The sequence below is a fragment of the Calliopsis andreniformis genome, chromosome 12 (assembly GCF_051401765.1).
Source record: "Calliopsis andreniformis isolate RMS-2024a chromosome 12, iyCalAndr_principal, whole genome shotgun sequence".
In the NCBI taxonomy this organism is placed as follows: domain Eukaryota; kingdom Metazoa; phylum Arthropoda; class Insecta; order Hymenoptera; family Andrenidae; genus Calliopsis; species Calliopsis andreniformis.
In genome coordinates this window covers 15122598-15134634 of record NC_135073.1, presented here as the reverse complement: position 1 = coordinate 15134634, position 12037 = coordinate 15122598, and the positions used below count along the sequence as shown (strand labels likewise).

Here is a 12037-nt window from a genome sequence, read left to right as displayed (position 1 = left end):
CGTCAGTCCTATGTCCGATACAGCGTTAATGACCAGGTCGTTTTCTGTTACAGACACCCGTCAGCGACTCGGGACGAGCAGCTTACGCCGTGGAAAAATTACGTGAGTACACTGTCTACAGCTCGTGCAACCCGCGATCGGTCAATATTTAATCGATATCGCCGCGGGTAGATCATATCGATCGGTTCTTCCCTCGTTTTCCGCCGTGTCATCGCCTGGCCCCTTTCTGAGTAAGGACCGACCAGAGGTACTTCTCCTGTGCCCGTGAAACGCACACTCCGCCACCTCGATCACGCATCCTGCGTGCAGCCAGACAAAGAAAATTCTTTCCCACGCACAGGTGTCGTCTTATGACGAGAACCTGTGGCTGGGGAATACTCATGAAAACAAGCATTGGAGTACATGAGTTGCGAGGTAATTAATTTTGGAATTTAAAGAAGTGGTGTTAACTTTCAGTTCTTTGTAAAATAGGCCACTTGGTATAGCTAGATACTAATAAGCAGCTCTTCTGAGATACATTCTGTATGGTATGGCGTGATGATCTGGGAGAATCAGATTTCAGACCCTGAATTTTGCACTCCAGGTATTCTATTCTTAGAAGTACTTAATTCCAGCTGCTCGATAATTTCCCTTACTTCTGATAGACGTATCATTCTAACCGAGCTAATTGTGCGCACGCAAGCACAAGGCCTGATCAAGAGCGAGTCGACCACTCTATTATCTCTTCCCAAGCAGCTCTTTTTCGAGCCTCCCGTTTTCAGTCTCGGGACGAGCCGTGAAATAGTCAATGCCGCGGGAGGGTTCACGCAGGTTAAGGAGAATGCTCGGTCCAACAATGGACCGCCTACTCCCTCCGCGCATCCCGGGTCCTTTTCGAATATCCTCGAAATCTCGTTTCAGGCAGCTGCGCTAATGCCGTGGAACCGACTGTAACACGCTCGCCGATTGTCGTAGCTTCGTGAACTGTGAAGCGTCGCGTAGAAACTTGCCGCTGACGATCCCAGTTTACTCCGGATGCGCGGAGCGTTGACGTTCCTGGTGTAAGCAACGGCATTCGTGGTCGGCGAAGCGAATCCCGTTTCACCTACGGCGTCGTCGGGCGAGCTTCGATCGTTGAAACCCGAGAGGTCGCCGATCGCGAAACGCTGACCGGTATTCCGTGCGTGCAGAGATAACGCCCGCGTCTCGGATGAGCGCGATTACGAGGCTGTCCGATAGCGAGGACACGGACTGGTGCTAGCGAGCAAAAGCGGAAAATCTCCGTTACGCCGTCGCTCCGTGGCAATGAGCGGCTATTTGTCCTCAGATCAACCGTAAAACGTGCCAAGGAGTCGTGGCATTATTGGTATTCCCGGGTGCGCTTTGCAATCATTGGCGTGGATCATGTTTTACGTACGCTTTACGTAAGCCTCGACACATGACGGTATTTACATTACACAATTGTCGACAAGTCGTCCTGGAAATAGCCTGGCTTTCTAACGCCCCCGTTCGATACAGAGCGCCGTTTTCTGTTTAACGTCCACTGGCAGGCGCAGGAAAGGCACGTACGCATTTTTGAGACATGGATCTGCGACTATGAAAGAAGGAAATATTGCCGTGGCCTTCGTGGGTAGACTGTGGAGTATCTGTTCGATCTGCGTGCTCCCATCGACGTGTACGTTCTCGCGGCAGTGGAGTCGGGACTCGGTAGGCGACAATAATCGAGTCGTTATCGGTGGACTGAAACGGTGTCAGAAATTCAGCGACACTCCCGGCGGCGCATCGCGACGCTGGATTAAAGCGTCATCACTGGTCCGTGTCAGAGTACAACTGTGATCCTGCAAACGACCCTTTGGAGAATAAACTCCCTTCCAGTATTTATGGACTTTTGGGGATTAGCGGGCGAGAGGCGACGGAGAAGGGAGTGTAACCTCTGCTGTCGAGAGCTTCTCTTTTGTAAATTTGCTCTCTCAAAGCCGCTGGGCGGTAGAAGGGATCGTACATCCTCAAGGAAGATCGCGATCTCGGTTGTTTATGCGATACCTCGAGATAGGGGTGCTCTTTTGTCCAGGGGCGGTTTTCACCGTTCGCAAGGAGATACGAATGTATAAATTTCGGGGACGCGACATATTTCACGAACCAGGCGTGTGTACACGCTCCGTTACGTGGCCGGCGTGGTTCCGCGAGCGCTTTACAAGACCCCCTCCCCCTCTTCCTCTCAGACAGTTTAAGAGACTTAACCCCGGATCAGCGGGCGGCGATAAGTGACAAAGAAACCGAGGGATTTAGAGTAATCGCTGAAGTTTATTGTTTAGCAAGTTGTTTTCCCGTAGAAAGCTCTGGCGCCGAATCGTATCGCGTTATCAGGGGCGCGTCAGCCCCTGGTATTTATCCTCCTTTAAATATCGCGATAAAGTCGAAGCCCAGGTGTAACTTTCCGGTTAAACCGAGAGATTCGCAGTCGAACGGAGCAATTTCGATATCGAGATCCCCGCGGAGCTCGGTAGACACAGAGGCAAGGCGAAGGGAGCTTGAAACTTGAATTATTTCCCAGCTTCCTCTGTCACCCGCATCTCGAGAAACAATCTCTTGTAAATTAAAACGGAATTGGATTAAACGGTTCGCCACGGCGAGCCATCGGATGAACCAACAAAGAAACAAGGCAAATCTCTCGGCGCCGTTCCTTAACGATCCCCTCAGAACGAATCGAATTTATTCCGAGGAATCGACGGCCGCTTTAAACACGCTCAGCGATTCGCCGCGTCTAACGCAATCAACCAACCATGAGACGCAACCGCCGCTGCCCCCTGACCTTAGAAAAATCCAGTAGCACGGTGCACTCCATTCAACGCGGTCCCAGGTTCAACCGGAAAGAATTAGCCCGACCTCGAGCGTCGTCCTTCGTGTTCTCGGAGTCGTTAGAACACCCTCTCGGATCTTACCACCTAACGGTTCACCTTTGCGGCGCGCGCGGGTGCACGCGCGTCCACACACGGAGAGAAACACCGGCGAGCGAGAGGCAGAACGAGAGAAGATGCCAAGAGAGCGCATCTCCTCCGGTCGCCGAGTGCCTCCACCTTGAGAGTTCAGCGGGCGAGGGCAGCCAGGAGAGCGAGAGATGGCGCGAGAGAGGGGCGAGCGTAGGGGAGAGTGGCACGGCGAGAGGGTAGGAGAGGAAGGGAGGGAAATACGTTCTGTCGGGTTTGGGAGCGAGAGAAGGAATCGGAGGGGCGAGCGGTGGCTAGAAGCGAGCTGGTTGCCGTGGATGGCGAGGCAAGGTGATGGGGTGGATGACTAGGCGCTGGAGGGGAATCACCAGCCCAGCGAGCGGTGGGGATGCGCGGCGAGGGACTGTGGTGGGGGCCGACGCTCTCTCGTCCCCCTGGCTCGGTTAGTTTCTCCGTCGACGCCGCTGGAAGCGGATCGAGCGTGTCGTTGTTCTTTCCCATGGACGATCTCCTCGCGGCGACGACCTGTGGGCCTCTGCTGCTTCGCTCTCGAGGGACCAGGTGACTCTGTACGATCGCGGCTCGGACCCTGGCCGATCACCATGGAGGCTCGCGGCAAGCGTGATACGCGGTTTCGATAGTGCCAATCGCTCGCGAACCGACCCACGGGTGTCAGAGATAATTCAGTGGAGACCGAACCGATCTGGTGAAACGATTTGCAGTGCGTGGAAAGCAGTTGTGGGGGAAGGCTTGATTTTCTCGTGTGTACTGGGTGCAAAAGCAGTGAGGGCGGGTTGCCCTGTTTTACTCGGGTTTTCGGTGCGTTATCGTGATTCTCTGCCCTACGGAGTGTGAGACTCGACGCGGAAGTGAGCAACGCTGAGATCGCTAGGGATAATCGTCGAGTGAGATCGTTTCTGGTTGATCGACGCTCGCTGAGAAGTTTCGGAGCGCATCCGCTCGAACCACCGAGCGAGAGTCGAGCCGTCGGATCCTGTCGGCCGATCCTGCCGGAAGTGCGGATCGTTTTGCCGCGAAGGGTCCTTCCTCTCCGCGGTCTCTAGTCCCACCGATACACTCTGCTCTGGATACCAACGGAACCGTAGTGCTTTCGATGTGTCAGTGACAGTTCTCTGTGTGTTCTGCTCAAAGTTCGTGCGATGTACCTCGACCACGCCGTCTTCGTCTTCCATCTTGTAAGTACACCCGTCAGGAGCGATCGACCCGATCGATCCACCAGATTTTCCTCGGTTCCCGTTCGAACCGCGCACGCAAATAGGCAGTGCTCGAAACGCAGGGAAAGAACACGGAACGAGGTGAACGCTCGTGGCAGCGTGCTGATGGTATCCTATCGTGGAAGCAAAGGTCACGAGAAGCGACGGCAACGGTGACTTTGACACCTCTCCCACGGGAAAGCCTCGCATTAAGTCTCGTTTTACAAGCCAATGCTCAAAGCCCGACGCCGAGAGCTTGCTACGTAACTACAAACGCGTTGTGTGTACACGTGAACCGGGAATCTGTGCACGTACACGACTGTCCCGTAGCTCGTGCACGTATTCTGGAGCACGGTCGAGCAAGCTTGACCTCGAAAGGATACTTAGCGCTGCGACGAGTGTCTCCTCGAAAGCGTTTCATAGATTCACTGAGGGACGCGTTTATTACCTGCCTTTGAATTGTCTGCTCGAGGCACCGACCACCTGGGGAATGAGAATCGGTCTACTCATTAGATGGCGAGGTTAATTCGGAGCAAAATGCTGTTTGTGCTATTTGTGGAGGAACTCCTCTCGATTTTCTGTCGATCGTGTGTTTGACTACCAAATCGTAGAGGAGCGATTTCGTGAGAAAATTTCGTGGTCCTTAGTGGCGAAGTGAACGCGTCTACCAGCTCCTCGGGGAGAATAAGTTCCGAGCTCGTAAGAAACTTCGGATAGAAGTTCCCGAAAATTTAAATGACGTCAGTGATCGAAAGCCTCGAGAGAGGAAGAGCATGGTGTGATTCATTTATATCAATAACTGTGGCGATTAGGCGGCTGTTTCTACAACGCGATAGGTTTCTTGTGTTCTCAGCGGCGCCGTGGATATCAATCGCCTTTTTAACGAGCGTGAACAGTGCTCCGTGGTCTTGTCAATAGATAACCCGACGTGGATTCTCGGTGATAGGATAAACTGTGCGCAATGTCTGCTGGTTCCAGGCGACCTTCGATGACATTTGCCGTCGGGAATTTCTCGGTCCCCGTGTTCAACCGCTTTCGCAACGAAGCCACCCGAGCCTTTTGCCTTTTACATCCATGGAAAAACTACTCGGTTAATCTTCTCTCCTGCGGATACGAGTCTTGTGTTTGACAGCCTCGTAAACTTTTTCCTCTGTTAGCCACGGTTCTTCCGGTCTTCTTTTCTCATATCCCGCCTACAACCTTCAACTGCTTTTATTATTTACCGTGTTTCCTCTTCAGCTTCATTGGATCCCACTGCATGGACACGTTTATTTAACGGGCATAGTATAGAAAGTGCATACATCGCGAAAGTAAACGTGTTCCTTAAAGATTTTCCTGTTTGTTCGATCAATTAAGTCGACCGTGTTCGCGCTCGTTTACACGGCCAACTCGACGTCACGACGAGCTAATTAGACTTGCAAGTGCTTGTTTTCGTCCAACGGCTCGCATTGTCTCGTGCCGTTGCATCCTCTATTTTTGTTGCCTACCCCTAGAGACTTGGCTCCCTTGGATTTTCACAGCAGGAATCGCATTCACATTTTCACTCTTGCTTTTCCCGATACGTGTCTATTCGCGAAGGCATAAACGTGACCGAGCACCTTGAGGCAAAGTTTTCGAGGACGACAACGGCGCGGTTAAAAGATGTTCAGCCACTGAATTATGCAGCGAACGATGAAAATTATCTATCGAGGCATTTCTCGGTTCTCTCCGTGGTATCGCTCGACTTTCCTCGCTGTAAGCCACTCCAGCATCGTCGTCGGCTAGTCAACGTGTCAACGACAGTAGCTTACCGCTTAATTTATACCCGATTCATTGTCGATGCTGGTTTTTACACCTCCGCGCGGAATCCTTATGAAACATGCAGAAGACATTTCGATGAAAAAGTTGAGAAACGGGTGCAGGTGGCGAAGATATACGAGGAAACAGGAAATACCTGAACCGTTTCGGGTGATCGTATTTCTCGAGGAACGAGTGGCCGCCTTCGCTTCTGCTGCCTTCCTCGGTTACACCGGCTTGCTTCAACTTGGCATATTTACCTTGCAGCCCGTAGAAACGGGTTCGCTTTAATGTCGCTCGTCCACTGACTCGTGACGTATTGCAATCTGCGTATACTCCAATTTCTCTCTTGCGTTTCACGGGGAAAAATTACTTTAAATCGAGCTGTACTCAAATATCTGTTTCACGGAACGTTGCATCTGGAAATTCGATAGATGTTCAATTCCCTATAATAACCTTTAAATTGGACGTTAATCAAGTGGTTAATTATTTTTCGACATATTAAATCGAATCTATTAATTCCCCATTTTTCGATAATTATAACTGAATATAAATCTTAAACGGGTCTATTTTTCTGTCCCAATGCTCTTCCAGTGCTTCCCCTAGACACATGTCACAATCATCCCAGCGTCGATCGCTAGTCACAATTTGGAGCATGCACGTATTCTTTCTTTCGTCAGTTCCTCAGGCACGAATAAAACCGAAGTATTATAGGGATCCTGCATTTGAGAAGCATTCGCCAACATATGTATTTACTATCTACCTAAAAAACTAGTTCCTAAGCCAGTCAGTAGAAATTACAGTAACACCCCCAATCGGTCGTCACTAAATTCGCCTTCCCAGACCCGTAAATCAAGTAGCGTGCTTTACATCAAACACGTCTAATTTTCCTCCAGCAAATAACGGGTTTCGTCAGTTTTCTGGTATTCCCTGGAATGCAACGCTGCAACGAAAGGCTATTTTTCGACTCGGTTCGCGCGATTCTCTACCGTGCAGTGTAACGTCGAGCGGCGTCGACGATCATAATATAAAATCGCGGCGTTGTGTATCGTGCCGAACGCGCGGCGCAACGGTGCCGATAAACTTAGTAATGGCAGAAAAATTGCCGCGATTAAGGTTGAAAACACATCCAGCAACCGCCATTTTCTCACAACACCTGCGAATTACGCGTAATTGCCGTTCCTTCGTCCCACCTCGCCCCATTCCATCCACCTCGTAGCTATCCGTTCCTGGGAACCCGGGGCGGTGCATTGTCTAACGCGCGATGAAGCGCGCGCCCGCGCGCATTTCTCCGTGTCACGAGAACGCCGGGATAATCGTCATGTCGAATCGGAAATTAACGTTAAATCGCGGTCACGGTCCGTTCTTCCTGACTCTGGAGCGCCCCTCAGCAGAGCTGCGAAGAAAAACGGAACAGTCGTTCGCCAGGCTGAATCACCCGTGTCGAACCTTGGAGCTCTTGAGTTCCCGCGGGATTATAGGACTGCATTGTTCGGGGATATCGGGATCGCGGAATATTACGGTGCTACTCTGACGATTCGAAAGGAAAATCGTCTTAAACTGTTGCACCAGGGCGCACGAACAGTTGGAACGGTTATTGCGTCGCCATGTATCGAAACTGCAATCGAAACGTCGTCAGCTACCTCGGACCTGATCGAATCGCGGGAGTTTCGAATTGCTTGGCAACTGTTCTGGAACTGCTTCTAACGATTCGACTAGGAAATCGTTCCGCCGCGATGGACGGCGTTAACGAGCGACCAGCAAGTGCAAATATTTAGTCTCGGGTCACAGGGTAGCGCACTTTGGCATCGTTTTCTCAACGACGTCGAAATTTTCCCGAACCGCCGTTTCGCCTAGGATTATTAACGACAGGAGCGTTATCGCCCGCTTCGGGAACGACTGGGCACGAGTTTTGATAGGCGAAGAGGGAACAACCGGGCGTGGAATGTACGTAACGGTGTTCGAGCCGTTGGCGGTTTCGAGATATCGATTGTTTTCACGGCGCCGTGCCGTGCTTCGGAATAGTTGTCGGGCACGAGTGCGGAAAATGCGTAACATTATCCTTCTCGGGCATGCATGGTTCTAAGTGGTAGGTTCGAGTTGCGATCCTCTTCCCCTCGCGAGCCGACTGAAACCGCGCGTACACATTGCGCGACCATTGAGCGGGAGTTTCCTGCGCAAAAGTATCTCTAATCCAAACGCGTGTGCATACGCGAATTACATTGTTGGCGTTGGCGAGGAGCCCCCGGGGCAACTTCGACGCTCGTAGACTTACGTAACGAACCTGAGATTCCTCGGGTTCGCTTGGAGTTTCATCGACGTAACGGCGCATCAGCGCGGGGCAACTTTTAACGAGTACGAGCGTGGAAGAAGACGAGGAAGGAGGGCTGTTTATAACGGCAGACCGTTCGATTCAACTAGCCGCGGTTCCAGGCGATCGTGCACAATGGTTCACACACGTGCACGCACACGGCCGAGCACGGACGCGTCATACGCAGCGCGTATACGAGTGGCCTCTTATCGGGTGGAAGAACGCGCGTACCAGCGTATGTAGGAGGCGTGTTTGCGAAGTTATGGTGTCCACGGGGCTTTTATGGCCTGCGACCGTACCTGTGTGGATCGGCGAACACTTTGCGCCCTGTGCTCGAGTCACGCGTGTGCGTGTGCACGCGTATAAGCGGCTACTTTACGTCGCCGCTGCGCGAGCACGGTTCGCCAGGCGTGTGTGCGGCAAATAACTACATGTGTCCAATTAGAAGCGCGAAACTGTTTCCCGATTCTCGCGTCGCGACCTTCCGCAGCTGTTGGATTCTCCCGTGAATCCTGTAATTATGTAGCGCGAAGAAGTTCGTGTTCTGGGTCAGTAATCTTCCTATTTTGTTATCTCTGAGCCTGTAACCATCGTTCCTATGCAGCCTGGAGGTTGGTGAACTAGCAGAACTAGATTTTTTCGATTCTCAGGTACCCTGAGCAGAATTGACAAGCTACATTCTGCCTGCAATTCTATTTTCATTCCTGCAATCCTATCCTACCAGTGAAGGATTAACTCTCGTTTAACCAACGCTGGATCATTTTCAACCACATGTTATCCTTAGGTGTAACAATTCCAAACACTTTGCTTCGCGAAGGTTAATGCATTCGGTGAATCTTGTACAGAGTCTCCCGTTTCGATGATAATTTTTCAAGATTCTACTCTCACGGAGTGCACGTTCTTTCTGAAGACGGCACACTATCACGCAAATCCTTGCGTAGCCTCAGTCACCGTGAAAACATGTGTCCTCTCGCCTCCGGAATTGGCTGGGCTCGTGAGACAGATTTCCAAAGCGTAATTTGTGCGTAATCACCGCGGATAGCGATACACCTAGCCGCGGCGAACCATTTATGTGATTAATAGAGGCCGGAAGTCGGCGAGCCTACGGCTCTCTGTTCTCCTCTCCTTCGGCCAATGGTGGCTCGGGTATACCTGCGCGCGTGCACGTACACATACACCTACGTATGCATGTACGAGGCCCCTCGCTCGAGGTATGCTATTATCATAATTGCCGCCAATAACGGCCCGTGATTGGCGCACTTCACGCTTTCCTACTGCTCTTTTTCGGAAGTTTTGCATCCTTTGGCCGCGTTGCTGCCCTCTTCTCTGCCCTCCGCCTCTCGCCGGCCACTGCTCTCTCTTTCTTCTTGTCTACCTGTGCTCTCGAGCCGATCTTCCTCCCTGCGCTCGTCCCCTCTTCCTCTCGGCCATCCTCGCGCGCCACGATCCGGAGTACCTTGAACGTGGTGCCCCGTGTTCACCTCTGCACGAGTCCCTCCGCTGCAATCTTCGACTTCGAATTCCCTAGGGACGCTGGGGACAGCCGAGGCAAGATTTTCGAGCAACTTCATGAACTACCTTTCGACTGACCTCTGCTGCAACCTCGTGTCTCGCTCGTAGCGAGAGCTTTCTTCACGTTTGTTCTCCTTTAAATTGCATCGGCCCTCCGATTGACGCAGCCGCATATAAAAATGCAAATTCTCGCGGACGCAGGTTGGACCTCTGGGCGGGAGCACCGCCAACAGATTGTTCCTTTTAATCGATGAACTCGGTGGCGACGAATCGCTAAGCCCGCTCGATGAAACGTTTCCTGCGCCCCTCGTTTTTCGAGGCGGGTCTATTTTCTCTGCGCGCGTATAATCACGACTGACGCGTCACCGCAGAAAACGCAGCCGCGCATGGGGATGATATGGTGTCCAATGTGTCAGCGAGGCGTGCGTCAAAGATTTTAATCCGGTTGTATCAGATCATTGGCTTTTTGTCGCTGCACCGACACGTCGCGTCGCCCTGCCTCGATCCAGCAGGGGCCGCCGCGGCGCGTGCAAGTGACATTTTGTAAAATCAGCCTCTCGCGTTTGCGAAATCGCGTCAGCTCGTGAAAAAAAGAGATCCATGACCGGTCTGGTTGTAGAAAAGCCACGGAGACGGCTTGTAGGCGCTGGAAACGCTCCGCGTTCCGCTGAACATGTACCCACACACAGGCCTCGTTCCAGATATAATTTATGCGTCATTAGGCTCCCCTTTGACTGATTTTTTATTGAAAATCGTTCTTCGTATCGCCGCTGCCGTGATTTCTGCGTTATTTACTATCCCGATTTGCATGAATACGACATAATGCGACGCCATCGGGAAGTTGTGGCTCGCTGTATGATGTATTTTCCTGTTTCGCGGCGACCAGCACGATTCCTGTTGAAAAAACAACTGGCCGCTCGTGAGTTTCCTTTCTGTCAGCTTCGAGACAAGCCTGAGTACCGTAAAGTATACTGTACGAGGTGTCCAAGAAATAAATACTCCACAATTGGGAACCTCTTTTCTCAGTTATCGCCGCTCGTGTCGGCCCTAAAGTCTCGCGAGAATTATTTCTGGCAGACACCGCCTATGGTATTATTCTCCGTCAACTCGTGACTGTTACTAAACACCTTCTACAGAACACGTAGAACTCGCTCCTTTGAATACCACCCCCGCTTCAAGAGCCTTTCTTGCGAAGGCGGAGTCGCGAAAGCTTCGCCGAGAATTTCGAGGGCTCCCTGGCGAAGAAATTCGCCGGAGCTGGAACACCTTAGAACTGCGAGTCACGCATTGACAGTTTGGTAATGGAGCCCCGGCTCGCTGGCAGATTCAACGGGACCCGCTGGTATAGACGTTTGCCGTTGGTCGATATTACCTTTTGGCGACCTGAAAACGAACCGTTCCATGGTGCTCACCCGTTGCGTCAAAAGAGTGCGCGACTACACGCGCACACGCGGACAGCACCGTCGAAATCCGTGTAGCGCCGCTGCTGAGAGAGTTTGCGATGGAAAACGTGGAAAAGCTGCTCGCTGCAGCCACCTATACTCGCCTCGAGACCCACTTTGCCACGCGGCGGCGTCGGCGGTGGCAGACTCGCGATAAAGTGGGAAACGGCTAAATGCCTTGTCAGCAATGGTGTGTGGAGGCACCATTGGCGTCCGACGGGGTCGCTACAATCAATATACGGTGTGGCTATCGCGACGTGTCGCGTTTCATTTCCTGACAATTTTTTCGTTTGATCTCGTCGGCCAAGAGAAACGGACGTCTCGTAGGAAGAATCTTTTTATCCATCGTTCGATGAGATCGGCGAGCCAAGTATGCAATTTATATTCCAGAAACCGACGCGAAAGTTAGCTTACGTTCCTCTGCCCCTCGAAAACAGTTCTGTCCAATTTTTCGCTCAGACAGGCATGGGGACTCTTTCCCCGTCTTAACTTTGAATTTCACCTCTCTACTCTTCGCTGCATCTGCGACGGGGCAATTAATTTCCTCGATACTACCGAGGTTGCTCTAGCGACGACTTTCCTCGAGACGCAACTGTCACAATTAGGCTCGTTTTTTGCCACTATCTCCCTCGATGACTTATCTTCGCACAGTCGAGAGAGCTTTTTTCAATGCTTCCTCTCGCTTCAACCGGGGCATTTTCAAGTGCCGGAAATATGATGGAAATAATTTTGGAGTAGCTCTCTCGTGTGTCCTGAACATAGAAAAAAAGGTTTCCCTCGTCCGGTGGCGTTCGACCAGCATTTAAATAAGCCATAGATGCTTTTGGCTACTGTTGATTTATCGCGTTGGCTGCC

General features: G+C 51.8%; 1 protein-coding gene across 1 annotated transcript in view; it reads left to right on the top strand.

Annotated features, from left to right (window-relative positions):
* The first annotated feature begins 4024 nt into the window (after positions 1-4024).
* Positions 4025-12037, top strand: part of LOC143185645 (latrophilin Cirl) — a 259028-nt gene continuing 251015 nt past the window's right edge. Inside the window, exon 1 of the mRNA XM_076388821.1 lies at positions 4025-4123. The gene's annotated coding sequence lies outside the window, so the exon portion shown is untranslated. The remainder of the gene's footprint in view (positions 4124-12037) is intronic.